The 27,694-nt window shown below is 42.9% G+C and overlaps 1 long non-coding RNA gene across 13 annotated transcripts in view; it reads right to left on the reverse strand.

The window, feature by feature from the left end:
• Positions 1-289: 289 nt before the first annotated feature.
• Positions 290-27,694, reverse strand: part of LOC137755012 (uncharacterized) — a 69,587-nt gene continuing 42,182 nt past the window's right edge. The window contains exons 2-8 of one of the 13 annotated variants that reach the window (XR_011071946.1): positions 10,168-10,289; positions 8,339-9,345; positions 6,376-6,631; positions 4,389-4,976; positions 3,407-3,559; positions 3,101-3,232; positions 290-2,670 (exon numbers count right to left, since the gene is read on the reverse strand). This is a non-coding gene — a long non-coding RNA (uncharacterized lncRNA). Of the gene's footprint in view, positions 3,233-3,406; positions 3,560-4,388; positions 4,977-6,375; positions 6,632-8,338; positions 9,346-10,167; positions 10,290-27,694 lie in introns of all 13 variants that reach the window. The other 12 variants (XR_011071954.1, XR_011071951.1, XR_011071950.1 and 9 more) reach the window with 12 other exon arrangements.

Raw genomic sequence — 27,694 nt, forward strand, 5'->3', positions numbered from 1 at the left:
CTTTCTGAATAAAATCTAAGCAATACAAAATGTAATAATGAAAACAATGGCTCACATTTATTGTGTACTCTTTCCAAATGAGTCAACCCTCATTTAACTCTCAACAATCCTGTGAAATAGGGGCTGCTGTTACACCCATTTTATAAATGCGGAAACTGAGATTTATAAATAACAATTTATAATTTGTAAATTATAATTGCATTATAATTTAATATAAATTATAAATTTATAATTTAATATAAATTATAAATTTATAATTTTTAGATTTATAAATAATGAGTAAACTGAGATTAACTTGCCCAAGGTCACACAGCTAGAAAGTAGTAGAGTGAGAATTTAAAAACCTGTGCATTTTCTGTGCATTTATTTAACCACACATCATATTGTTTTGTCAGTCTTTTAGCATACATGGGATTACACTTAAATTGTTTAATTTTACAGGCGCTGCCCTATTTAGACAGGCCATGTAAAGGAAAGCTGTTAGTAATTCACAGCTATTTACATTTCACGAGACTTGTGTTCCATTCCAAGAGATCAGGCTCATCAATTATTTGCATTTGGTAACATGTTAATTATACAAATAATTAGCCTTGAGACTAGACTTGAACATGAAAGTATAATGAATAGTTTTGCTAATTGCTCTTTTCTGTTACGGACAGTCCTTGAGCTGAAGTATTAACAGCTCCAATATTCAGCTTGCTAAATTCTCCTAACTTTCACTTCGTGGAAAAGTCCAAATCAGGGCTGACAATTAGATTTCCTCTGTCGTGCCAACTCTAACGCGTTGGTTATGAGTACTGGGAGTGCTGCGTTGAGAAGCTTTGGAGGGGGGGGCGCGGCATCTGGGCCCCAGGGGCATCGCCTGGTGACAGGTGAGTGTGAGTTGACAGCCTGTGAGCCAGAGATCCGCCATCTCTGGCCTGAGTGTTGGGAAACTTACTTCCGCCTTGGAGGTCCTAGCGTCTTACTTCCTGCTCCCTCGAACAATCCTACGAGTAAGCTGTGTTCTGGGCTAGGAATATAAAAACGAACCAGACATGGATTGTCTCCTAATAAGAAAGGCATAAATGGCCACGCACAAATTAAAAGGTACTAAGTGCTCTAAAAGCAATAGATAGTGTGACACAAGGGATCAGAGGAGAAAATGGATGGTTTAAGTAACTTTTTTTTTTTTTTTTTAACTTATGGCTGTGTTGGGTCTTCGTTTCTGTGCGAGGGCTTTCTCTAGTTGTGGCAAGCGGGGGCCACTCTTCATCGCGGTGCGCGGGCCTCTCACTATCGCGGCCTCTCTTGTTGCGGAGCACAGGCTCCAGACGCGCAGGCTCAGTAATTGTGGCTCACGGGCCCAGTTGCTCCGTGGCATGTGGGATCTTCCCAGACCAGGGCTCGAACCCGTGTTCCCTGCATTGGCAGGCAGATTCTCAACCACTGCGCCACCAGGGAAGCCCTGGATGGTTTATAGTAACAGGGAGGCTGGGGCAGAGATGGATCAAGTGTCCCCTTTGAGGTGAGCCTTACAGGGATAGCTAGAAATGGGTGGGGGCTGAAGCGAGGAAGGCTCAGCGTTTTTTCCCTTTTTTGGGCAGATGATGAATCACCTGCTGTAGAGAAAAGAAGGAAATGTGAAATAGGGGCATGTACAAGGGAAGAATTCAGTGTGCCTGGAATGTAGGAAAATAAAGGAAGGTAAAGTCGGGAAACAAGGGCAGGCCCAGGTTGCGAAGGGCCTGGGAACACCAGATTAGGAATGCTTTAGAACAATATCTCTCAAGGTGTGTCCACAGGATGTTCATAGTTTTCACGTAACAAAAGGATCCTGTTGTCAACTGTTGGAGAAACACTGGATTAAAAACAGGTTTCTATATCACAGGAGTTTGAGCTTCTAAAATGCTAATGTACACTATGAATTTCCAAGAGGGACTTGCAGTTTGCAAAAATCACAGTGATCCTAGAATGTTTTTCTTGGAGCACCTCATGAGGTTAGTAGTGTTCTATGGGAGCTTTACGCAAGGAATGATACCCGCAGAGTACATATTCAACATCACCTGCTAATTGACCAACTGACTGATCTTCTAGGAACCTGTACTAGGGTTACAGGGATACAGAGAAAATTATTTGCCCCAAAGGTGGCATCAACCCCCTCCCCCTCCCTCTCTGTTATCCCTTCTGCTTTATTGTTATAAGGATCTGTCTTCAGCCAGGCTCAGTTGTACTACTCTCACTCCTGAGGCTTAGATCCCCTTCCTGATAAAACCTTGCCTTGTTTCAGGGCTCTGATGATGCCCTGTTTAAAATCTCCTATCTGTCATCCTTCATCCCAGACGTGCTGCCTGCCTTGCCCTCGGCTGCCTGATGTCCCAGCCCGCCTGGACTCTTTCTTAGCCACTGCTCTGACGTCCACATACTTTGAGCGCTTCTGGTCCTCCTGGTAAACCTCGAGATATCCCACCTCCAGCTGGTCACAGCCCTGGGGTGACTGTGGGTCTGGCTTCTGCTACTTGTTCAGAAATGAGGTACCTGTGTGCTACATTCTGGGGAGCTGAGTTCATGTGTGTCTGATAAACATCCTTCTTCCGCCTTTCCTGGTTGTCACGGCTTCCAGGTGAGATGCCATCATTCTGCTTGGGAGGGATGAGCAAGCAACCTCTAAATTGATCATTTAATTATCCCCTGTGGAAGAGAAAAATTCTAGCAGTGACACATTAGAGCTGCAGTCCTGAGAGGCTTGAGTCAATTGGGCAAAATTAGGTGGGATCACCCGACAATCTAGAAGGGGCAGTGAAATCTCTAAGTGTTTAGAGCTCATCCGGCTCTTCTGGGTGTTGAACAAGAAGCCAACGGGGGTGAGATCAAATGAGGCTGGGTGAGTGGGCAAAACCTTGGCAGATAAACTTTGCTGAGAATAAGGGCATGACAGGGAGGAAAAGTACAAACTATAGAAGATGAGACACTGCCCACTACAAACCAGCTGTTGTGACCCAGAAAAAGGACTTGGGGTTCATTGCAAGAGTGTGCAGCAAAGACTCTGGCCCCCAAAGTCCTACCGGTTTTGCAAAATTATTAGGAAGAATGAGGAACAAAAACACACAGAAAATATTACCTTTATAGGGAAGGTATAGCTCCGGTTGATGCATTATAAAGAAAGAAATAATGGAGGTGACAAGGCATTTGAAGTGGTCCAGAATGGACAGGCTTCTGTTTGAGGCCAGGGTGACAGGGGATATGCTACAGTCTAGAAAATTATGAACATAGACCAAAACCCACTTATTAGAACTAGGAAGTATCCTGAGACAGTCTCAAGATTTCAAGCAAGTACAGAATGGTTACTGAATGTACAGCATTCATTACCCCCTCCCCCAAAGAGGTAGCATAGGCTGAAAATAGAAATAGCTTCCAAACTGCTTACATAACGTTGTGGCCGCTGGAACTATCATAGATGACTGAGTGAAATCTGATTGTTGTAGATGAAATAGGCCACCTGTGTCTTCCTAACACACAGCCTTAGCCTCACAGCGTCAGTGGAGAAGATCCTGGGTTAGACGTACATATGCCAATCTTTCTTTAAAAAAAAAAAAAAAGGTAAGTTGCCTACATGAAGGTGGATATTGTCATATTATCAGGTGCCTACCTTATATTGGGCACCAGCTAGGCACGTTATATACATGATCTTTAATCCTTACAATAATGCAAGAGGTAATAATTATCCCTATTTCATAGATAAGAAATTGCTCAGATAGGTTCAATAACTATTCAAGGTCACATAGCCAGTAAAATGGAGGAGCTGGAACACTCTTAATACTGCCTCTCATCTCATCCATTTCTTATGTTTTCCTGTCCTTCATGCCTAAAGTTAGTCTAAGACTACCAGCCAACAATCCCCCAAAATGATGCTTTTGTCCTTCGCTCGTTACTAAATAAAAATGACCTCAGTCATTATAGGATCAGCACATTTGTTCATATTCTTCAAAAGTTCAAAGTACCCAGCAGGAAAGAGGGAACAAGTGGGGTCCTGGGGCTGAGACATGAAGGGGAATAAGAGCTGGATAGGGCTCAGGCGTTTCATGTGCTCTGACATGTAGTTCTCACAAAACCCATTTTAATTTCCATTTTGGTGATGAGAAGACTGAGTCAGAGTATGTAAAAGACCTAAGAGCCACGGTGCATAGTCAGTGGGTTCATTATGTGAAACCAAATGTGTCTAATGCCAAAGCCGCAGCCCTCCATCTCTGCTTTCCTTCCTATAAGGAGGCAACCTCAGAGGTTCCCTCCATTGCCATAGACCCCAGGGGGGGGCTCTCTGCTCTACGCTTGCTACGTCATTGCTGGTTCCGTGCATACAGAAATTCCGGTTGTCTATTGAATGGATTTTCATCAATCCCACCCTTTACCTTGTCAACATTTTTCCTAGTCGGCTATAGTGCTTGTTTTTAACAAGACAGATGGTTCTTCTGAGTCTCTAACGCAGGGTTTGTCAACCTCGGCATACTGGCACTGTGGGCAGGATACTTCTTTGGTGTTGGGGGCTGTCCTTTGCCTAAACATCGTAGGATGGTAAGCAACATCCCTGGTCTCTGCCCCCTGGGTATCAATAACATCCCCCTCCCCCACCACTATGACAACCCAAAATGTCTGCAGAACTTGCCAAATGTCACCTGGGAGGCAAAATCATCCCTGGTTTAAAACCACAGCTGTAACTCAAGGGGGTTACATGGTCTCCTTGCCTTTCTACCAAAAACCCAACAAACCAATTCACTCCTCCCAGGAATGTCAGCCAAGGAGAAGTGGTCCAGTGACACCTGTGGGTGGAGCCTGGCTTTTCTGGTTTGGGGGAGGGAATGCAGCACACAGATTGCTGGCCCTGCACTTACTTGATGTCCCCACAAGACGTGAAAAATGTAGAGCTTTCAACGTGCAGATGGCTCGCGCTGCTTAATTTCCAGCCGAAAGCATGCTAACATTTTCCTCCCTCTCTCTGCCTGCAACAGCCCGACAGGAGCAGTGAAGGCATTAACAACAGGGAGCGGTTGCCCTTTCCCGCATCTTATCGCACACTAATTATTTTATTCTAAAGAGACAAAGTAGAAAGAATGTAACATATGATTCTGACGACACTTTTTTTTTTTTTTTTAACTGTCTGCTTTTCCTAGTGACTAGAGCATAGGAGCTGGTTGCTAAGCAACTGGGAAACTGCAGACTCCTGTACTGGCCATGCTGGTTTCGGAAATGAGCCATAAAAGGAATTCCCCAGTGAGAAGGGATCCCATACCATTGCCTGGTTGCCATGGACACCATATATAAGTGATGGATCCTGGGTTATAGGCCCTGCTTAAGAAAAAATATGTTACTACCCCTGTTTAAGGCTTGAATGGTATAAGAAAGGGATGGAAGCTGTCTTCCTCCACATTATCCACGTGGGCACGTCCCGGCCTCTTCCCCACGTGCTCCCCCGAAAGAGAGGTCTGAATCTAAGTGGCTGAGACATTCCATCCGATTTCAGCTCTGCTCTCATTTAATATGTTCCAGTCTTTGCTAGTGTTGGAAGGGAGTCTGCAATCTGGAGAACAAATTTTTAAGCAAGAAAAGATGCCTCGGGTGGCAGACAGGCTGTCTGTCTGTCTATCATCCACCCCTGTTTGGGGGCCACACAGCGCCCAGATCAAGCACAAGGGCAACTCTGTCTGTTCACAGGTTCTATTGGAATTTTGCAAAACGAGATTAGTGGAGAAAAAGACAATAGCTGTGACTCCAAAATGAAATTGGCATGTCATGCAGAGCGAGGCACACAATGGGCCACTGCAATTCTGTCAGAAATTAGAAACAGACGACTTCAGATAATAGGAGTGAAAAACGTGAGGCAAATTTAAAGACGTGGAGCTTAACATACAAAGATGTGCGGGTTTAACCGGGCTTCATACACTAAACAGTAGAAGAGATGGGCCTTGTTGTAACCTCACAGGCTACATCTTCACGGACAGGAGACTTGAGACACTAGACTCTAAGCCCAAAGCCTCCCAGACGAGGAGACTGAAGCCCAAACAGCAGCAGCGATTTGCTCAAGGTCATAGAAGACAAACATTTCTGAGTGGGGGTCTGTAAAGGACAACTCTGTATTTTTAATATTGCTGCATAACAAATTACCCCCCAAACTTAGCAGCTGAAAACAACACAAACATTTCACTACTATATACAAAATAACCAATAAGGACCTACTCTATAGCACAGGGAACTACACTCAATATTTTGTAATAACCTGTAAGGGAAAAGAATCTGAAAAAAATATATATGTATAATTGAATCACTTTGCTGTACACCTGAAACTGACACAATACTGTAAATCAACTGTACTTCAATTGAAAAAAAAAAAAGTTGTCTTACAGTTTCTGTGGTTCAGGAATCCAGGAGCATCTTAGCTGGGTGCCTCAGACTTGGGATCTCTCACCGGCTACAGTCAAGATATCGGAGGGGCTGCAGTTGTTTCCAGGCTCCACGGGGAGAGGATTACTCACGTGGTGGTTAGCAGACCTCAGGTACTTGCTGGCTGTTGGCTGGAGATTTCAGTTCCCTGTTACGTGGGCCTCTCGGTAGGTCAGTTTACAACATGGCAGCCAGCTTCCTTACAGTCAAAGAGCACCTAAGGTGGAAGCCACAGCCTTTTTTAACCTAAGCTTAGAAGTGATGTCCCATCATTTTGGTCATATTTTATTCATTAGAATTGACTTACAAGGTCCATCCTGTACCAAAAGGGAAGGGATTCCATGAGGGCATGGAGACCAGTAGGTGGGGACCATTGGCCATTGCAGAGGCTGCTGACCACAATAACCAAGTATGCTTCCAGGACCCAAGGTGGCAGAGGGGAGAGCAAGGGGGCCTAGGAAGGGCAGCTTAAGGGAGGTGATTGATAGATAAATGAGGAAAAGAAATATAGTAGCAGAGAAGAGAAAGAGAACCTGGTAGAGTGGGAACAGAGAAATGGTGGAGGAAGGGAATCAGGGAGTTGGAATGAAGGACATAAGCTGTAAGAAAAGAGAGAAAATAGTTCCTAGGTTTTGGCGCCAAAAACAAACAAACAAAAGAAGTGAAAATAGGACGGAGGATGAATTGGGCGTGGAAACAGGGGAAGAGAGCTGGGAAGCAAGGAGCAAAGAGCTCAAGAAGACAGTGTAAGAGCCGTGAGGGCACAGGGTCTCGTTCTTCAGATCCCCACAGAGCCTTGCACTATCTTGAGCAGGTATTCAAAAAACTCTGTGGCACCACACATTTACTTCTCCTGAATCCAGTGAGAAATTCTGCTGCTTTATTAACTAACTTCATGGGAAGTGAGAAAAGACTGGCTCTCTCTCCCCTCAGCTCAGCTCTTGACTCCCTGTTTGACTCTGGGTCAGTGACTTAACCATTCTGGAATGTAGGATCCTTATCAGCAAAATAGACAGGTTGGCTGGATGATCTTTAAAGTTTTTTCTAGCTCTGAAACCTCACAAATTACATATCAGGGACTAGAATTAGGAGTCAGAGTAGAAAAAGTCCATGGATCTGATACAGGTTCAGGCTGCCACTTAGATCTGATACAAAACTGAGCTGGATTCCATTTTACCAAGATGGCAGTCCCTCAATATGCCTCTCAAGGGAAGTTCAGCTCCACTCTTTTGTGGCATCTGTGTGCAACAGAGACTCCATGAGCTTAATTCTCCTCAGCACCAAGATCCCCATCTGATGCTATGTTAGGAACTTAGACTCATCAACCCTCAAAACAGTAGGAAACCAACCAGGGCATGATTGGTTCAACTGCCAGAGTGCCATTAGGGATAAAGACAGTAGCAGGAGTCACCAGGAACACGAGAGTCCAGGGCCTCCAAGATATGGGAGTTAGTTAGGATGCCTGGATTTAATCACTCTTTTCAGTTGTCAGTGTTTGGAGCTGGTACCTATGAATAAAGGACAGCATCCCATACCTCTGTTTGACCCCTGCGCTCTTGGGCAAGTTACAGGTGGTCTGCCTGCCACACCATGGTCCATGAGGTACCCAAGGATATACAGGCACTTTCAAAAAGCATCTAAGATTAGCCTTTGCTAATCATGGAAATCCACTGATGGTGGAATAAAAACAATCTTGAGAATAAAGGCTGTATATATTTGCTTCCATATCCTCCATCCACTGAAAATGATGGATGGGAGCATTTTGAAAAGGCTTGATATTAATCTATTGGTTGTGGCCACTGGTTCCATTTCCTAGTATTTCTGTATAAAGAAAATATTTTGAAGGAAATACTTCACTTTCTTAATAATAAGTCTCTCAAAACCCTTTTTTGATTTGCAGAAAATGCATCTAGAAGACACTTACCACTAAAAAAGAGTTGCTGTCGTGACTCTCAGGAGCAATGGAGAAGCCACCTCCTCACACGTATTCTGAGAAGCTAAGTGTAGCAGATGTGCTGGTGTCCTGCCCACAGCCATTTACATTTCAGCCACTTACATTTGGCTTGGCTTCCAGCTGCCAGCATTTACCATCCAAGAGCTTTCTTGGATTTCGATAGCCCCTGCCCAAGTAGAAGGTAGAGCGCTAGGATATTATCACCCACCTGCTCCCCAGAAGCAGCCCTCCAACAGCGACTGAAGGAGCCAGTATATAAACACCCCAGGTTCTTCGCCCTCAGGTGGCACAAATCTGAGGTGTGTCTTTTCCACTGTTTCCTAGAGATTCCCCCGCAGGACTGAGCGTCCCTTGCCTAAGTAGTAACCTGCTCCATGACATACCTTGTGTTGACTTTCCTTCCCTTCCCACTATCAATTCCCTCTCCTACTGGTGTTTCCTGGCATGAACTCCCTAATAAACCATTTGCACTTAAACCCTTATCTCAAGGTCTGCTTCTAGGTGAACCCAAATTTCTGCTAGGGCAATAGGAAGGAACAGAAAAAAAAAAAAAAAAAAGACTGTTATTTAAAAGAAGGATTTCTGAAGGGGTGTGCTCCCCTGGTGCATTTAAGAGTTTGTTTACCGCTCATTACCTTCCTTTACAGAAACGCTACGGGATAGATTAGGTAAGAAGTGCTGCCAGCGAAAAACCGGCCAGAAATGAAGCATCTCTGAAATGGTCATGGAGGTTGCTAGGAACATTGACTCGATTTACGAAACTTCTGTTTACTCACGACTTTCCTGGTAGGAGAAAGGCAGGACGCCTGTAGTGATAGCCAACTGCAGCATGCCTAGAGACGCATGTCCACGGAGTCATCCGGAAAAACACACTGGGGACAAAGGGCTTTTCAGAGGAGACGGTGCTGGAGCTTGGCGGTACCCACACTGGACTGTCTGGTTTTCCTCCAGCAGCATTTGGTCCCAAGGCTGCCCCGCTGCAGAGGAGTGGGGGCAGGGAGAGCCGAGACACCAAAACTTGAAGGGCAGCTGAATAGGAAGCAGCTTACAGCATGTGGGCTCAATTTTCCTCAAAAAGCTCATAATATAACTGGCACTATGAACCCAAATTTTAAGATAATTATGTTCAGTCCCAAATTCAACACAATAAACGTTATTTGCTCACAAGCCCTAGCAACCATCTCATAAGGGGGAGAAAAATACTGTACAAAAACAAAATGTATGTATGGAAATATGTATGGTAATATGTTAATATAAATGTTTCAGACATTACATGAAATTTCTAAAAATCTTATATTTGTATTTGTATGGAAATATGTATGGAACTATGTTAATATAAATGTTTCAGACATTAAAAAAAAAAAAAAAAAACAAAATGTAAACTCGCAAGGCAGTAATAAAACAGGCACACAGCTATTCATTTCAAGTCTATTTTGAAAAGCCTTTGATAATACCAGTAATTCCCCATAAAGCTCATATTCTCCTGCCACAATTCCCTTCTGAAGATAGAAAAAGGTTTTGCTGTTCTACAGTCATTCCATTTAAGGAGATAAAGTGCACTTTCTTTCCCAATTTTAAATGTTTTGCATTCTTAAAAAAAAGTTAAAGAAATCCCCAACCACCTCTATCCAGCTAAGCCTCCCACCTAGGCAGGGCTCAGTGGCTGTATCCATGTGACTACTTCTTGTTTCGCACAACACAATTCATTCAGTGGTCTTAACAAGGTGCTTAAATGGAGTCCAAGAGCCTTGTCCACAAGGTACTGAAACGTTCCCCAAAAGGTAGAAAATTCAACCAACCGTCTGCCCATTTCTAAATACTCCGATGCTTCTGAGCACGCAGGCCAGGTGGTCTCCCTTTCACGTCCTGGCTGACACGAGGGAGGCTGAGCAACTCCTCCGGGCACCACTGGCAGGTGTACCTACAACAGAGGAAGGAAGGCGTAGGGGCTCGAGACACACCTTTGGTTGTAAGAACACAAACCTACTTAGACAAGTAAGAGGGCGATGGTTATATCATCTCATGGACCCCGAGGAAAAGCTGGGCAATCAGGCCTCAGGGAGAGCGGGAACCAGCAGCAGTTTTGGTGGGGGAGTGAAGTGGCAGGGAAAGGACAGGCAGGGCTGTGTGCAGGGACAGAGGCCCCTAGAAGGGACGGGGCATGTGGGTAATTAGTCCCTTTAATACAGGAAGACAGAAAGGAAAAGAAAGAAGAACAGAAGGTGGGGAATGAAGTAAAATAATAGGAACCAAAGTGAAAAGGAAGATAAGCGTTAACTGAGGAGTGAAGAAATGTCATCAACAAATTTTTCAGCCAGCAGTCAGCAGCTCTCTGGTGCTAAAGGTCAGCCCGTCCCCTTCAATCAATCAACTAAAGCTTAGACTCTGCCTACTGTCCGAGCCCCTTCATGGATATGCATGTACCCACAGCTAAAGACTCCCCTGATTTTGTTGTTTGGAGAGACACTTCTTTGGGAAACAACCCCAGTGTTCTCCTTATTTGCTGCAAGTAATAATAAACCCTTCATTCTCCCAGGGCGGGGGTGGGGGGATCAGCTGTCCCTAATGTAGAACCAGCCTGTGTAGTACGGCAAATACAAAGCCCTTCTAATTTACCCACATTGGTCATTCTGATTTACATGATTTACATTCTGATTTTACGGACTAATTGTAAAGAGAAAATTGTATTCATTGAAAGGATGTGTATGATCTTGATGAAGTCCATGTACTTTTCACGCTTCAGTTTTAAAGCTTTAATAACTTGGCTTATACATACAATAGGCATAATCCATAATTGTATTTGGGGCACACTGATGTTTCTTGCTACAACTGATGTGAACATCAGTTTGCTTCACTAGGTTTATCTTTACATATATGGCATCAATTCTTTGTCCCAAGGTGTATGCCCTAAACTTTAATAAATCGTTGCTTCAATTCCACTTCAACTTTATCAGAAATGTTTCCTGAACACCTATGATGTTAAAAGCACTGTGCTAAGCACTTATGTTGTTACAAAGTCAAATAAAACATAGCCCTGTCTTTATGGATCTTGTCATTTGAAAGTGGAGGAAGTGAGTGGAAGGGGAATTAGGCACAATCAGACATATACACCAGTGACTATAAGACAAGACTATGTCTATACTACTCTACCCAGCAAGGCTCTCGTTCAGATTCAGCAGAGAAATCAAAAGCTTTACAGACAAGCAAAAGCTAAAAGAATTCAGCACCACCAAACCAGCCTTACAACAAATGCTAAAGGAACTTCTCGGGGTTGGGGGGCAGTGGAGGGGAGGCCACAACTAGAAACAAGAAAATCACAAATGGGAAAGCTCACCAGTAAAGGCAACATAAAGTAATAGTAGGAAATCACCCACACACAAATATGATATCAAAACCAGCAACTGTGAGGAGAGTACAAATGCAGGAAATGGGAATTGCATTTGAAATTAAGAAACCAGCAACTTAAAACAACCTTGTATATATACAGACTACTGTATCAAAAACCTCATGGGAAATGCAAACCAAAAAACTACGATAGGTACACAAACAAAAAAGAGAAAGCAACCCAAACACAACACTAAAGATGGTCATCAATCCACAAGAGAACAAAAGAGGAAGGGAAGAAAAAAGAGCTAAAAAACCTAAAACAATTAAGAAAATGTCAATAGGAACATATATATTGATAATTACCTAAATGTAAATAGATTAAATGCACCAACCAAAAGACATAGACTGGCTGAATAGATACAAAAACAAGACCCGTATATATGCTATATACTAGAGACTCACTTCAGACCTAGGGACACATACAGACTGTAAGTGGAAAAAGATATTCCATGCAAATGGAAATCAAAAGAAAGCTGGAGTAGCAATACTTATATCAGAAAAAATAGACTTTAAAATAAAGACTGTTACAAGAGACTTGGAAGGACACTGCATAATGATCAAGGGATCAATCCAAGAAGATATAACAATTGTAAATATATATGCACCCAACATAGGATCACCTCAATATATAAGCCAAATGCTAACAGTCATAAAAGGGGAAATAGTAACACAATAATAGTGAGGGACTTTAACACCCCACTTACACCAATGAACAGATCATCCAGACAGAAAATTATTAAGGAAATACAAGCCTTAAATGACACATGAGACCAGATAGACCTAACTGATATTTATAGGGCATTCCATCTGAAAGCAGCAGAATACACTTTCTTCTCAAGTGCACATGGAACATTCTACAGGAAAGATCACATCTTGGGCCAAAAATCAAGCCTCGGTAAATTTTAAAAATTGAAATCATATCAAGCATCTTTCTGATCTGACCACAATGCTATGAGATTAGAAATAAATTATAGGAAAAAAATGTAAAAAACACAAAACATGGAGGCTAAACAATATGTTACTAAACAACCAATGGATCACTGAAGAAATCAAAGAGAAAAAAAAAAAATACCTAGAGACAAATGACAACAAAAACACGATGATCCAAAACCTATGAGATGCAGCAAAAACAGTTCTAAGAGGGAAGTATATAGCAATACAGTCCTACCTCAGGAAACAAGAAAAATCTCAAACAACCTAACTTTACACCTAAAGCAACTAGAGAAAGAAGAACAAACAAAACCCAAAGTTAGTAGAAGGAAGGAAAGAAATAAAGATCAGAGCAGAAATAAATGAAATAGAGACGAAGAAAACAATAGCAAAAATCAATGAAACTAAAAGCTGGTTCTTTGAAAAGATAAACAAAATTGATAAACCTTTTAGCCAGACTCATCAAGAAAAAGAGGGCAAGGGTGATGGCTCAAATCAATAAAATTAGAAATGAAGGGGCTTCCCTGGTGGTGTAGTGGTTAAAAATCCACCTGCCCATGCAGGGAACAGGGGTTCAATCCCTGGTCCGGGAAGATCCCACATGCCGCGGAGCAGCTAAGCCCATGAGCCACAACTACTGAGCCTGTGCTCTAGAGCCTGCAAGCCACAACTACTGAGCCTGTGTGCTGCAACTACTGAAGCCTGCGTGCCTAGAGCCTGTGCTCTACAACAAGAGAATCCACCACAAGGAGAAGCCCACTCACTACAACGAAGAGTAGCCCCCACTTGCTGCAACTAGTAAAAGCCCGCATGCAACAATGAAGACCCAGTGCAGCCAAAAAAAGAATAACACATTTACAGATGAAAAAGAAGTTACAATGGACACCACAGAAATACAAAGGATCATAAGAGACTAGTATAAGCACTATATGCCAATAAAATGGATAACCTAGAAGAAATGGACAAATTCTTAGAAAGGTACAACATTCCGAGACTGAGCCAGGAATAGAAAATAGAAACAGATGAATCACAAGTACTGAAATTGAAACTGTTATTAAAAAACTTCCAACAAACAAAAGTCCAGTACCAGACGACTTCACAGGTGAATTCTATCAAACACTTAGAGAAGAGTTAACACCTGTCCTTCTGAAACTCTTCCAAAAACATTGCAGAGGAAGGAACACTCCCAAGCTCATTTTATGAGGCCACTATCACCCTGATACCAAAACCAGACAAAGATACCACAAAAAAATAAAATTACAGGCCCATATCACTGATGAACATAGACACAAAAATCCTCAACAAAATACTAGCAAACTGAATCCGACAACACATTAAAAGGATCATACACTGTGATCAAGTGGGATTTATCCCAGGGATGCAAGGATTCTTCATTATTTGCAAATCAATCAATGTGATACAACACATTAACAAACTGAAGAATAAAAACCATATGATCATCTCAATAGATGCAGAAAAAACCTTTTGACAAAGTTCAACACCCATTTATGATAAAAACTATCCAGCAAATGGGCATAGAGGGAATATACCTCAACATAATAAGGGCATATATGACAAACCCACAGCAAACATCATTCTCAATGGTGAAAAACTGAAAGCATTTCCTCTAAGATCAGAGACAAGACAAGGATGTCCACTCTCGCCACTTGTATTCAACATAATTTTGGAAGTCCTAGCCACAGCTATCACAGAAGAAAAAGAAATAAAAGGAATCCAAATTGGAAAAGAAGAAGTAAAACTGTCACTGTTTGCAGAGGACATGTTCCTATACATAGATAATCCTAAAGATGCCATCAGAAAACTACTAGAGCTTATCAACGAATTTGGTAAAGTTGCAGGATACAAAATTAATACACAGAAATCTCTTGCATTCCTATACACTAATAATGAAAGATCAAAAGGAGAAATTAAGGAAATAATCCCATTTACCACTGCATCAAAAAGAATAAAATACCTAGGAATAAACCTACCTAAGGAGGCAAAAGACCTGTACTCAGAAAACTATAAGATACTGATGAAAGAAATCAAAGATGACACAAACAGATGGAGAGATATACCAGTTCTTGGATTGGAAAAACCAATATTATCAAAATGACTATACTACCCAAAGCAATCTACAGATTCAATGCAATCCCTATCAAATTACCAACAGCATTTTTCTCAGAATTAGAACAAAAATTTTTACAATTTGTACGGAAACACAAAAGACCCAAGTAGCCAAAGCAATCTTGAGAAAAAAACGGAGGTGAAGGAATCAGGCGCCCTGACTTCAGACCATACTACAAAGCTACAGCCGTCAAAACAGTATGGTACTGGCACAAAAAAAGAAATCTAGATCAATGGAACAGGATAGAATGTCCAGAGATAAACCCATGCACCTGTGGTCACCTAATCTATGACAAAAGAGGCAAGAATATACAATGGAGAAAAGACAGTCTCTTCAATAAGTGGTGCTGGGAAAACTGGACAGCTACATGTAAAAGAATGAAATTAGAACACTCCCTAACACCATACACAAAAATAAACTCAAAATGGATTAAAGATTTAAATGTAAGGCCGGGTACTATAAAACTCTTAGAGGAAAACATAGGCAGAACACTCTCTGACATAAACCGCAGCAAGATCTTTTTTGATTCACCTCCTAGAGTAATGAAAATAAAAACAAACAAATGGGACCTAATTAAACTCAAAAGCTTTTGCACAGCAAAGGAAACCATAAACAAAACGAAAAGACAACCCACAGAATGGGAGAAAATATTTGCAAATGAAGCAACCAACAAGGAATTAATCTCCAAGATATACAAACAGCTCATGCAGCTCAATATCAAAAAAAACAAACAACCCAGTCAAAAAAATGAGCAGAAGATAGACATTTCTCCAAAAAAAGACATACAGATGGCCAAAAAGCACATGAAAAGATGTTCAACGTTACTAATTATTAGAGAAATGCAAATCAAACTACAACGAGGTATCACCTCACACCAGTTAGAATGGCCATCATCAAAAAAATCTACAAACAATAAATGCTGGAGAGGGTGTGAAGAAAAGGTGAACCCTTCTACACTGTTGGTGGGAATGTAAATTGGTACAGCCACTATGGAGAACAGTATGGAGGTTCCTTAAAAAACTAAAAATAGAGCTACCATATGATCTAGCAAACCCACTCCTGGGCATATATCCAGTGAAAACCATAATTCAAAAAGATACATGCTCCCCAGTGTTCATTGCAGCACTATTTACAATAGCCAGGACATGGAAGCAACCTAAATGTCCATTGAGAGAGGAATGGATAAAGCAGATGTGGTACAGGACTTCCGTGGTGGTGCAGTGGTTAAGAATCCACCTGCCAGTGCAGGGGACACGGGTTCAAGCCCTGGTCCAGGAAGATCCCACATGCCGCGGAGCAACTAAGCCCATGCGCCACAACTACTAAGCCTGTGCTCTAGAGCCCGCGAACCACAACTACTGAAGCCCATGCACCTAGAGCCTGTGCTCCACAGCAAGAGAAACCTCTGCAATAAGAAGCCTGTGCACCGCAACGAAGAGTAGCCCCCGCTCTCCGCAACTAGAGAAAAAGCCCACATGCAGCAATGAAGACCCAACGCAGCCAAAAATAAAAAATAAAATAAATAAATTTTTTTAATTAAATAAAAAAGATGTGGTACATATATACAATGGAATATTACTCAGCCATAAAATAGAACAAAATAATGCTGTTTGCAGCAACATGGATGGACCCAGAGATTGTCATACTGACTGAAGTAAGTCAGACAGAGAAAGATATCATATATCACTTACATGTGGAATCTACAAAAATGGTACAAATGAACTTATATACAAAACAGAAATAGAGTCACAGATGTAGAAAACAATCTTATGATTACCAGGGTGGAAAGGGGAGGAGGGAGGGATAAATTGGGAGATTGGGATTGACATATACACACTATTATATATAAAATAGATAACTAATAAGGACCTACTATATAGCACAGAGAACTCTACTCAATACTCTGTAATGACCTATGTGGGAAAAGAATCTAAAAAAGAATGGATATATGTATATGTGTAACCGATTCACTTTGTTGTACAGCAGAAACTAACACAACATTGTGAGTCAACTATACTCTAATTAAAAAAAAAAAAAAAAAGAGTAGATAAGACTATTACCTGCTTCAACCCACATTCTTTAAACCTCTTCCAGCTCTCTGATCGGCGCCTTTGTCCGCCCCTCATCTGTTATACCTCCCAATCTTTCTATCTACATCTTACCCATCCTTTCCTGCTACTCATTCCATAACCATACCCTCTTGTGAGATCCCTCCCGTAGCATGTGATCTCTTTGGAGCCTCTGCAGCCTTTGTGTAGTCCAGTGTGATGGAAGTTATCACTGGAGGTTAAGTGGTGCCTTTAAGATACCCTGAGTCAATGGACTCTGTGAACATACCCCAGGGAGACCCTGAACACTGGGAATCTGCCTGAGCTGCTGGGCGCCCACACCACTTTTGCTACTCAGACACTTACTCTGCTCTCATTTCTGGTTTCATTTGGGACTTCACGTTTCTGATTCCTCTCATAAGAGTTCTCCATGCTTTGATCAGGCTGGAGAGAGAGTGTGTATGTGCACACACAAGTGTACCAAAAGGGGAACGATAACTAATGGGTTTGCCTTCATTTCTTCTCTTGCCTTCTTGTCCTCAGCTGCCTCTTAAAAATTCAGGTGCGGGACTGCAGGTGTTGAGGGGCTCACACACCTCCATCAGCCCTGCCCCTGGAGAGAGGCTTGGCCAAGGACAGGATGAGCCTGGTGCCTGTGGAGATACTCTGTGGTTGGCCTCACAGGAGGGTGTATCATGCTGGAAACCCTGTCCTTGGAGATTTGGGTCCTGTAGCTCCTGCCTTCGTTCCCTCTGCCCTGATTCTGATGGTGATAGGCATCAGTGCTTGCCGATTACTCAAGGATCCTCACAGGACACCTCTGACCCGCAGCCCAAGTTCCATGGGGGCAGTAATAAACTCTTACTGCTTTGGAAGTGCAGCCCTCAGCTCAGACCCTGACCAAAAAGCAGGTGATTCTTATCAGAGGCTGAAGGACAGGTTTTACCAGAGTTCCCATGCCCAAACTTGAAAAGCAAGTTCAGCTGCCCCTTTACTCCACTCACGTGGGGTTCCATCCTATTCTTGAGAAAAGGTCAAATGCTCTACCTCTTTAATGACTCTTGAGATCACCGTGTGGCCTAGTGACCACTGGCTGATGGTCACTGAGGCTGACCAACTATGCCGGTTTGCCTGGGACTTGGGATGTTCAGTGCTAAAACCAGGAAAAGTCCCAAGCAGCCAGGGACGAGCTGATCAGTTTTTCAGAATTCTTGCTGTATTCAGAACCCTTGTATGTACAGGATAGTTTGTCCCCCGAGACCTGGATGGGGAAGGAGCAGGGAGGACTAGGAATTTTCATGACCACCATGTACCTGGACTGTATTCTAAGTCTTGTCAAAGTGGGATTTTGACAGTTATTTGTAGGTTGAGGACTGTATGACTGGTCCAGAATTGGGCCATGGACCTGGAACAACCAAATTTCCCTCCAGTGAACTGGCTTGAGTCACTGATAGGGCTTCCTCTGGCTGAATCAGAATGAAAGCACAAATCCAAACCTCAGGTCAAACCATGCCAATGTGAGGAAAAGCCATGCCAGCAAAGTCACCTGTGAACAGAGCCAAAGAAGAAGGCAGGGGTACGTGAGAAAAAGAGTATTTGCCCCAATGGCCAAAACCGGGCGGGTCTCATAGCCAGGGCCCTGGGAATACCAATTGAGCCTGACACCAGGACCTCTTCTACCCATCAACCCCCTGCAAGCACTGCCATCCAAAATCAGATAGTGACTGGGTCTCCAGGCCATGCCTTATTTTTCTGGAATCCTTATAGGCACAGGATCCAAAGAGAGACTATGCATGTGCTCTGGGATCTTTAGCTGTTTTTAAAGCTCTATCTCTATGTCTATGGCCCATTAAAATGCCCTGATTTGACCAATTTATTGAGCTTGCCTCCTTTGCGGGGAGATGAGTTTTCCTCTGCTTTGGAAACCATTATTGTATAAGTATTCACAGGACTGGTGGCTAAGAGCCCCGAGCTTTAGTATTTTTAAAGACATCTGTGATTGGCTTAAGGTGAAACGCTGAACTTCTCAGTTTCCTTGCCTATAAAATTGACTGGAGTAAATTTTGGGTACTAAGGTTTCTTCCGGCTTTGTGATTCATCTCTCTCTCTCTCACACACACACACACACACACACACACACACACACACACACACTCTCTCTCTCTCTCTCTCTTACTCAGCATTATTTCTGGATGTTAACTCCAAAAGCCATGCCAAACTATATTAGAGCCTGAGGTAAAAAGGAAAAATCAGTAGTACTTATCCTCTATTTAAATACTGATATTTTGTTCATGGGTGTTTTTGCATTAATTTGGATTTTAATGCACTATTTAAAATCTTGACTGCTTGGGACTTCAGGCAGTGGTTAAGAATCTGCCTGCCAACACAGGGGACATGGGTTCAATCCACATGCCGCAGAACGACTAAGCCCGGGAAGATACCACATGCCGCGGAACAACTAAGCCCGTGCACCACAACTACTGAGCCTGCGCTCCCTAGAGCCCACATGCCGCAACTACTGAGCCCATGCACCGTAACTACTGAAGCCTGCATGCTCTAGGGCCCGCGTGCTGCATCTACTGAGCCCCCGTACTGCAACTACTGAAGCCCACACGCCTAGAGCCCGTGCTCCGCAACAAGAGAAGCCACCGCAATGAGAAGCCCACGCACCACAATGAAGAGTAGCCCCTGCTCACCGCAACTAGAGAAAGCGCACGCACAGCAATGAAGACCCAATGCAGCCAAAAATAAAAATAATAAGAAAAGATTTTTTTTAAGTCATGACCATAGAGAAACTAATCATCATGACAGATCATTTAAAAATAAATAAAATAAAATAAAATCTTGGCTGCTGGATTTTTGGTACCCCCTTAAATTGTGTGCCCAAGGCAAGGCCTCACTTGCCTCACCCTAGTTCCAGCCATGTTAGCCCCTCTCTCCCCCTGGGTGATGAGGGAAGAGGGACTGCCACAGACAGGCAGAAAGAAGAGACTAATGCAGCTCGCTCTACGAAGTTACCAGGGCCAGCGGTAAGGGTTATTTTATTATCGGTAACCCACCTATAATTTCCAGTTGTTTATTTTGTTTCCCCCAGACTAACAATTCTTTGAGTATGGGGACCCTCATATCTTTTTTTTTTTTTATTCCTGCCCCCTGCATACCAAATGCCCAGCACAGAGTTAAGCACTGAATTATTAGAACAGAATGACAAGACACACACTGAATTCTAGACTTCACACCCACCCTTCTCTTGATCTTCCAGAATACGACTATCTGTCATTAAAATTATTTTTAAGTTCAGACAATAAAAACACAAGCAGCTGGAAAACCAGAAACGTGAAACAGTGGCGTAGGCGCAACGTTATCAGATAACGAGAAAGAAATTTGGGTTTTATCCCTCGATTTTTTCTTGCAGAGTCAAGAGGAGCAGAGGGAGGTAAGACCTAGACAAACCAGCCTCATGGGACTAAGATGATTCCAGAACGTCCTCACTCTGAAGAGGGTCACCATTCTTTGACCTAACAAACCAAAGGACGCCTGTTACCCACTGGCTTGCGGTAGGATCTGCAGGAAAACCTTCTAACCGCACTCACCGGGGCTTGGGATGGAGCGCAAAGGACTTAGTATTGCAATAGGATCTGTGAAGAGTCTGCATTAGAGGACATATCAAAGGAATTTTCTTTCTTTTAATTAGATGCATTAATAAAGACTAATAGCTATAAAAATGGATACGTGCTGAAGTGCTGGCATGCCTTTATCAAAGTAAATAAGTGATGATTGGCGTTTGGATGCTATTGTGAGGGAAGGCACTGAACTGTATTCTCTACTTATTTGACCGCTAATTGGCTGTGTGCCCTTGGGCAAATCGCTTGCCCTCTCTATGCTTCATTTTCTTTATCTGTAAAAGAAGGTGTTGGACTATTTGGTCCAGCTGCTAAGATCCCCTGCTACCTCTGATATTATATAGGAGGGGCGCTATTCAAGGGCTGAGGGAAAGTTTGTTTGTTAAATATTCCCTCCTGTTGTCTTTCTGCCCTGTTGGCCTTTTTTCATTGGGAGTGTCAAATCCTTAATTAGTAGGTTTCCAACCATGAAGAATACAAAGCTTTACTGTACATCTGGTTTTGGTTTTTTGCTTGTTTGTTTTTGTACATTTGGGAAGAATGGAGGTTTACCTTTTAAAGCAGAGAAATAGAGCTCGCTTAGGAAATCAAACTGAAGCCACACCCCCCATGAAAATGAAATGGAAGCATGAAAGGTTCTGAAAATCTGGGACGCCATGCAAGGAAAGAACAAGAACCGTGTTGGTATTTTTTTAAAAGATTCTCATTTTATTTGCAACATCTTTGTGCTTCCTTTATGGATTGCTCCATCTTTTTCAACTCTACAGTGAGCTATTTTAAGACTCTGTTTTCCTTCTCTACAGTAATACTGTTCAGATAGGCAATTTAATTGTCATCATACTTTTTCTTAGTCTTTCAAGACCTTTCATTATGGTGAAATAATTTTAGGCACACCAAGCACAGATCCATTAAATACATTCCTTATTTCACTAATGAACTATTGTGGGTGGTAAAAATTAATTTCATTCCACCCATGATACTCACATATCTGTTCAATTTTTATAGCTGAGAAATGAAGGTTGCAACTAACTGAAGGCAAATGAGAGTCTCCTCTTAAAATGTTAAGTCTGTTGTTTCATTTATGCCAAGATGTATCCGAAGGAAAAAATCTATAAAAATACTTCACAAAATGAAAATGGCTCAACAGTTCCAATCTCAGGGTGGATGCTGCAGAAGTTTTCCAGCCTGGATATGCTTAGGAATTAGAAGGCCCCTGTGTTAATGCACTGGAAGAAAATCTCAGCAGATGTGTTTAAGCTCATCCCAGTGGGCAAGTCATTTCCACGCTTGCACGGTACCAACAATATCAAGGTCCTGGGTTAAATCGCCACTCAGCTCAGCCAACGTCACTCAATTCCACAGCTCAGGCTGTGGCCCTGACACCTCCCTGCCATTTCACAAACCCCTATGGGAGGTCACAAATGAGAAGGGTAGGGGATGTGGAAGGAGTCAGTCGAACCCTTCCCTTCCAAGCTCAGGTCCTACTAACGAGGGCCAAGGAAGCCACCCTGACATTCGAGGGACAACACAGCATAACAGTGACGGGTCAGACCCATTAACTCTGGTTGGAAGGTGCACTGAAAAGGATAACAGAAATCATCCCATCACACTGACAACAATAATGATCCCATTGGTAAGGGGTGTGGGTGCGGGGGATGTGCCTTTAGAGAAAAAGGGCAAAAGCCAGAGTTCTCCTTAGGGGGACAAGTGTCACAAGGCAAGAAAGGTCTAAGAACTGTCCCTGAAGATAAATACTTACAGAACCACCAAGGGCCTTGACTAATGTGAAATTGGGACTGACTGGTAAGTGCTTCCTTATTTACAACAAAGTCCCTTCAGAGCCAACGCTGATTTCCTTAACATCAGTGCCTCAGGTAGAAGCAGCGGTGTGCCGATTTTTCTTTAGTCAGATTTAATTCCAGTTTCTGCCTTCAAATGTGCGCAAACTGCTCCAAAGGGTGCCACGAGCCTGGTGGTGCTTGAACCCCGCTACTCTTTTTTCCTTCATCTCTTATTCTGCACTCCTTTCTCGTTTCTCTCCACCTTTCTTCCTAAAACCCAAATGGTTGACTGACGAGAGGACACGATCACTGATAAGAAGACAGTCTAAGAGGAAACAAACAAAAAGCCCCCAAGTCACGTCCTGTGGCCCTGACATAAGTACTCAGGAGAGTCTGATGGAGTTCATACCAATGCTGAGTTTAGGGCTTAACAACATAACCAGGAAGATCACTGATGACTTTAAAGAAAAAATGAAGAAAAGAGCAATGAGAAGGCAGTTACATTTATTTTTTCAGTCTCTAAAAACCATGATTCAATGTACTTCCATTTATACACTCACACACACACAACCTGATACCTTTATTTTTTTTAAATATATTAAGTGGCAGCGAGCCATGTTAGACTGCAGAGAATTATAAGTGGAGTCTGCCTTAAAAAAGGGAAAAAAGAAGCTTTCTCTCAAGTGACAGTAAATTGGATGAATGTTATTTTTAGATGAAATATATCTAACTAATGTCCAGATGTGATTCTACCACATGAAGAGAAAAATGAATCTATCTAAAGCACTGAGCTGTACTTGAAAACATTTTGTAAAGATTTCTGGTAATAACGATTTATCATGGAAAGGCTTAGACACATGGTACTGACCAGCAGCCTCTGCCGCAGTTCCCTTGGGAACAACATCTGCACACATGGCTTCAACATGTAGATAATCCCAAGGTTTACATTCCTGATTTAATTGTTACTAACTCTCTGGGCTTGCAACTCATTGGCAGTGTATCTCCACATGAGCAGAGAGGAATAAGGGGAGGAGAACACACGAATCAGGATTTCTGTGCTCAGCCAGTGGGGTGCTCAGATGGCTGGTGTCACGAGAGATCATCTGCTTGTTCAAAGGATACTGCTTCTGCTCCAGACATTTTTGGACATCCTACTCATTCACTCAACAAATATTATTTAAATGACCTCTTTTTTTTTTTGGCCTCACTGTGCAGCTTTCAGGATCTTAATTCCCTGACCAGGGATCGAACCCATGCCCACTGCCATGGAAGCTCAGAGTCCCAGGCACTGGACCGCCAGGGAATTCCCCCAACAAATATTATTGAAGTGCCTACAGTCTTCAAGCTGAGCATCAAGTGACGAGCAGAGCAAACACAGCCTCTGCCCTCATGGTTATAGTCTAGTGGAATTTCTTTTTGGCCCGGATTACAAGTTACAAGAGAAAAATCAAATCTTATTACTTTGGTGACACAAACAGTGGTGCCATGTTTGATCATGGTCTTTGCTATTGTGCATGACCCTGAATCACGTCTGGCCATTTGAAAAGTCAATCCCTGGAATATAGTCACTGAAGATGTTTAAAATAACATGACATTGGCTTTAAAAGAAGAGTTACAGGGCTTCCCTGGTGGCGCAGTGGTTGAGAGTCTGCCTGCCAATGCAGGGGACACGGGTTCGAGCCCTGGTCTGGGAAGATCCCACATGCCGCGGAGCAACTGGGCCCGTGAGCCACAGCTGCTGAGCCTGCGCGTCTGGAGCCTATGCTCCACAACAAGAGAGGCCACGATAGTGAGAGGCCCGCGCGCCGCGATGAAGAGTGGCCCCCGCTTGCCGCAACTAGAGGAAGCCCTCGCACAGAAACGAAGACCCAACACAGCCAAATAAATAAATAAATAAATAAATAAATAATAATTAAAGGTGCTAATAATTTAAAAAAAAAAAAAAAAAGAAGAGTTACAAACAAATCACTGGGCAGTGGCATCGTCGCTGGAATAAAGGCATGGCCTCTCCAAGTGATTCTCTCTGCTGTTTCTGCTCCTACAAGGGAGTGAGGACGTCTGCCCGGGGACAGCAGAAAGGTGGCAGGTGGAGCAAGTAAGGCAGGTAAAGAATCCCTGGATAGAGGAGGGAGTACAGCTCTTATTGGGGGATAAAAGCACTAAATGAGGGGAGCTTCAGAGCTGAGCCCAGCTGGTTAGAAAACCTTGGCCAAGTGTGTAATGGAATCCATCAAAAAAACTAGATGGGGAATCGCAGGAACTGGCCTCACCTAGGGCTGGGGAAGGAAGTGGCTTCATGGGGCCATGGGCGTGTCAGGCACTTCTACTCTTGGTAGGAGTGGCCACAACTACCTTAAAATCTTCAAGACTGTCTGATTGGCCCCACCATTGTCCCAAGAAGAGGATGAAGCCACCTAAGGATAACTATGTCCTCATTATGGACAGTCAATAAAAGGTTAAGATGGAACAGGGACTAATGACTTTATTTGACATGACTTTCTAATGATTTCTTAAATATCCAGTAGCTATGTGAAGATGCATACCTACGAAAAGAATCCTCTTTTTATAACTGACAAATCATATGCGCCATCTTGCAGTTTAAGTGGTTTTTATTTTCCAGTATTAGAGATGGATTTGCATGTAGCCCTCTAAACTCTCCTACTCGAAGTCTCTCGCAAGTAGCCCACTCTGCAGAGAACAGCTGCAACCTGGGGTGTGCCTCGTAGGCATGAAATCGAGCCGTTGAAGATATCAGGCCTGCAACATCAGTTTCACTCACATTACCCTCTACAGCTCAACTAACCAGGACAGGCCAGAGTTGGCTTCCTTTCCCTCCTCCAGAGCCACCCCACTGGGATAATCTCTTAAGCCAGAAATATACTTATTTTGTGCTTCCTGGCACCTTGGGTGACGCTACTCCCCTGTAGGGACGCTAATGGAGTTGATCTCTTGATCTCCTCCCCAATGCCCTGCTTTACACCCATGGTTTTAAAATATACCTCAAGTAAAGCAATTATACTCCAGTAAAGATGTTAAAAAAAAATAAAAAATAAAATAAAATAAAATATACCTCAAATATACATCTATGGGATGGCCTGGTGGGTAGGATCAGGCTTTCCCACTTGGGTACATATATTTTTTTTAAATTTATTTATTTATTTATTTATTTTTGGCTGCATTGGGTCTTCGTTGCTGCGCACGGGCTTTCTCTAGTTGTGGCGAGCGGGGCCTACTCTTCACTGCAGTGCGCGGCTTTCTCGTTGCGGTGGCTTCTCTTGTTGCAGAGCACGGGCTCTAGAGCTCAGGCTCAGTAGTCGTGGCGCGTGGGCTTAGTTGCTCCGCAGCATGTGGGATCTTCCCGGACCAGGGCTTGAACCCGTGCTGCCCGCATCGGCAGGTGGATTCTTAACGACTGCGCCCACCAGGGAAGTCCCTAGAGCTGCTAATTTTTTTTTTTTAAAAAAATCAGTTTCCTAAACTGGTCTCCCTGCAAGATTTTGTTAGATAAAACAAAAAATTCGGAGGAGGTTCTATTATACATACTTAAAGAAAAAAAGGTGGGGTGCTTGAAATAGCTATTCTAGACCAAGAGTCAGCAGTCATTTCAACCATATATGGGATGAACAGGGCTAGACAATGGGGTAAGCAAATTCCTTCTGTAGTCTGTTAAACCCAAGGCACGGACAAGAAAGAAAAAAACATGGGAAATCAATAAAAGAAGAGGGAAGTCAGAGAAAGAAAAGGATTAATTGCTGCAGTAGTGGTTTGGGGCCTTTCTCCCCAGAAAATGCACACTTACACATATTCACATAATACTTTGCAAACCATCCGTAAGGTTCTGTGGACTGTGGAGTCCCTCACCTAGGGCCCAGGTTGAAAATCTCCATGGGAGGCCTCACCCACAGCAACAACCTTAAGTTACCCTATCAGTTACATAGTGTACCTGCTGTGAAGGCAAAATTCTGGATTCTTCATTTTTCTTTAATGCCACTCTGATCATTTTTCCTAATTATCCTCATATGGATGCTGCTATGAACCACAATGAACCATACCCAAAGTTTTGGACATGGACTTCCAAATATTTTGCTCAGGATTCGTCTGATTTAATAGGCTTTATCAGCTACTCTCCAATCCATATCTATAGATCTCTAATCAAAAGAAATAACATAACCTGTCAGCTTCAGGTGAAGTCTACCACTTGCCAAATGTGTTTCAACACTTGTCATATAAATAGCTCCCCTTAGAAGCATAAACAATTGAGGTTTTTGCTGGAGACATCTAATATTACTTGGTTATTTTAACAGCACTAGCCTCCTGGTGTCATCCCTAGGCCTCGATGGTTGTTAATGAAACTTTTAATCAACCTTCTATTTAGAACCCTAAGACCAAGTAATCCACCAAGTTGTTACCCTATTGTGCTTGATCATTACCCAAAATAATCACTGCGTTTCTGGCCATCCATCCTCTCTTGCACTAACAGAGTAGGGTTTAATTCCAGCACAGACTTTTCCTTCTGAGTTCCAGACTCACATATCCATTGGCTTCCACGTCCCAGACACCTTAAACTCAACATGCCTAAAGCTGGACTCTTCTTTCCTCCAGATCGACTTCTCCACCTGTCAACTTGCACCTACCACCATATACACCATGCTTAAGACAAAGTTATTTGGACATCTTCCTTCTTCTCCGCTCTCACATCCAATAGGTGATAAGGTCTTAAGGAGTCCACCTCCATAGCCAAGCGCTTTAGCTCAGGTCTCCATCTTCCTTCTGGATTACTGCAGCAATCCCATTGGACTTTTAGCCCCTCTCCCCTCAATATGTTGCCAATGACCTTCCAAAATTACAAATCTGATCTTGGAACCATTTCTACTTAAAATCCTTCAGTAGATTCCCCTTGCCTTCAAAATACAAACCAGACTCTTTAGCATGGAATTCAAGGCTGTACCCGTGCTGCCCTTCACTCCCCCAGGCCAGCACCCAAAGCTTGGACACAGTAAACCACGTGCTATTCCTCTGAATAGGAAAGGGTGATCAAGAGGGAAAGGCCATCTTTCCTCTTGCTTAACACCTATGCGTTCTTCAAAAATGCATGGAATGTTGACACTGGCACTATGTTGCTGTTGAATGCACATTTTATCATTTCTAATCCTCCCAACAATCCCTTGGGACTTGCAGAATTTGCTGAAAGTCACACAGCTAATGAGTAGCTAAAACAAAGATTCAGATCCAGGGCTGCTTGATTCCAGTGCATACAATCTTTCCATGAAGCCAAGACGCCCCACTTCAGAGCTGCAGTCAGATGTCTTCTTCTACAGCCACAACACCCCCCCACCCCGCCCGGCCCCACATCCGACCTGTTCTTAAAGCACCCCACCTGGGCTTTCCTCTAACTGCCTCAGTAATATGCAGTGCAAGTGTTCCTGAGT

The sequence above is a fragment of the Eschrichtius robustus genome, chromosome 20, assembly GCF_028021215.1.
Source record: "Eschrichtius robustus isolate mEscRob2 chromosome 20, mEscRob2.pri, whole genome shotgun sequence".
NCBI classification, from domain to species: Eukaryota; Metazoa; Chordata; class Mammalia; order Artiodactyla; family Eschrichtiidae; genus Eschrichtius; species Eschrichtius robustus.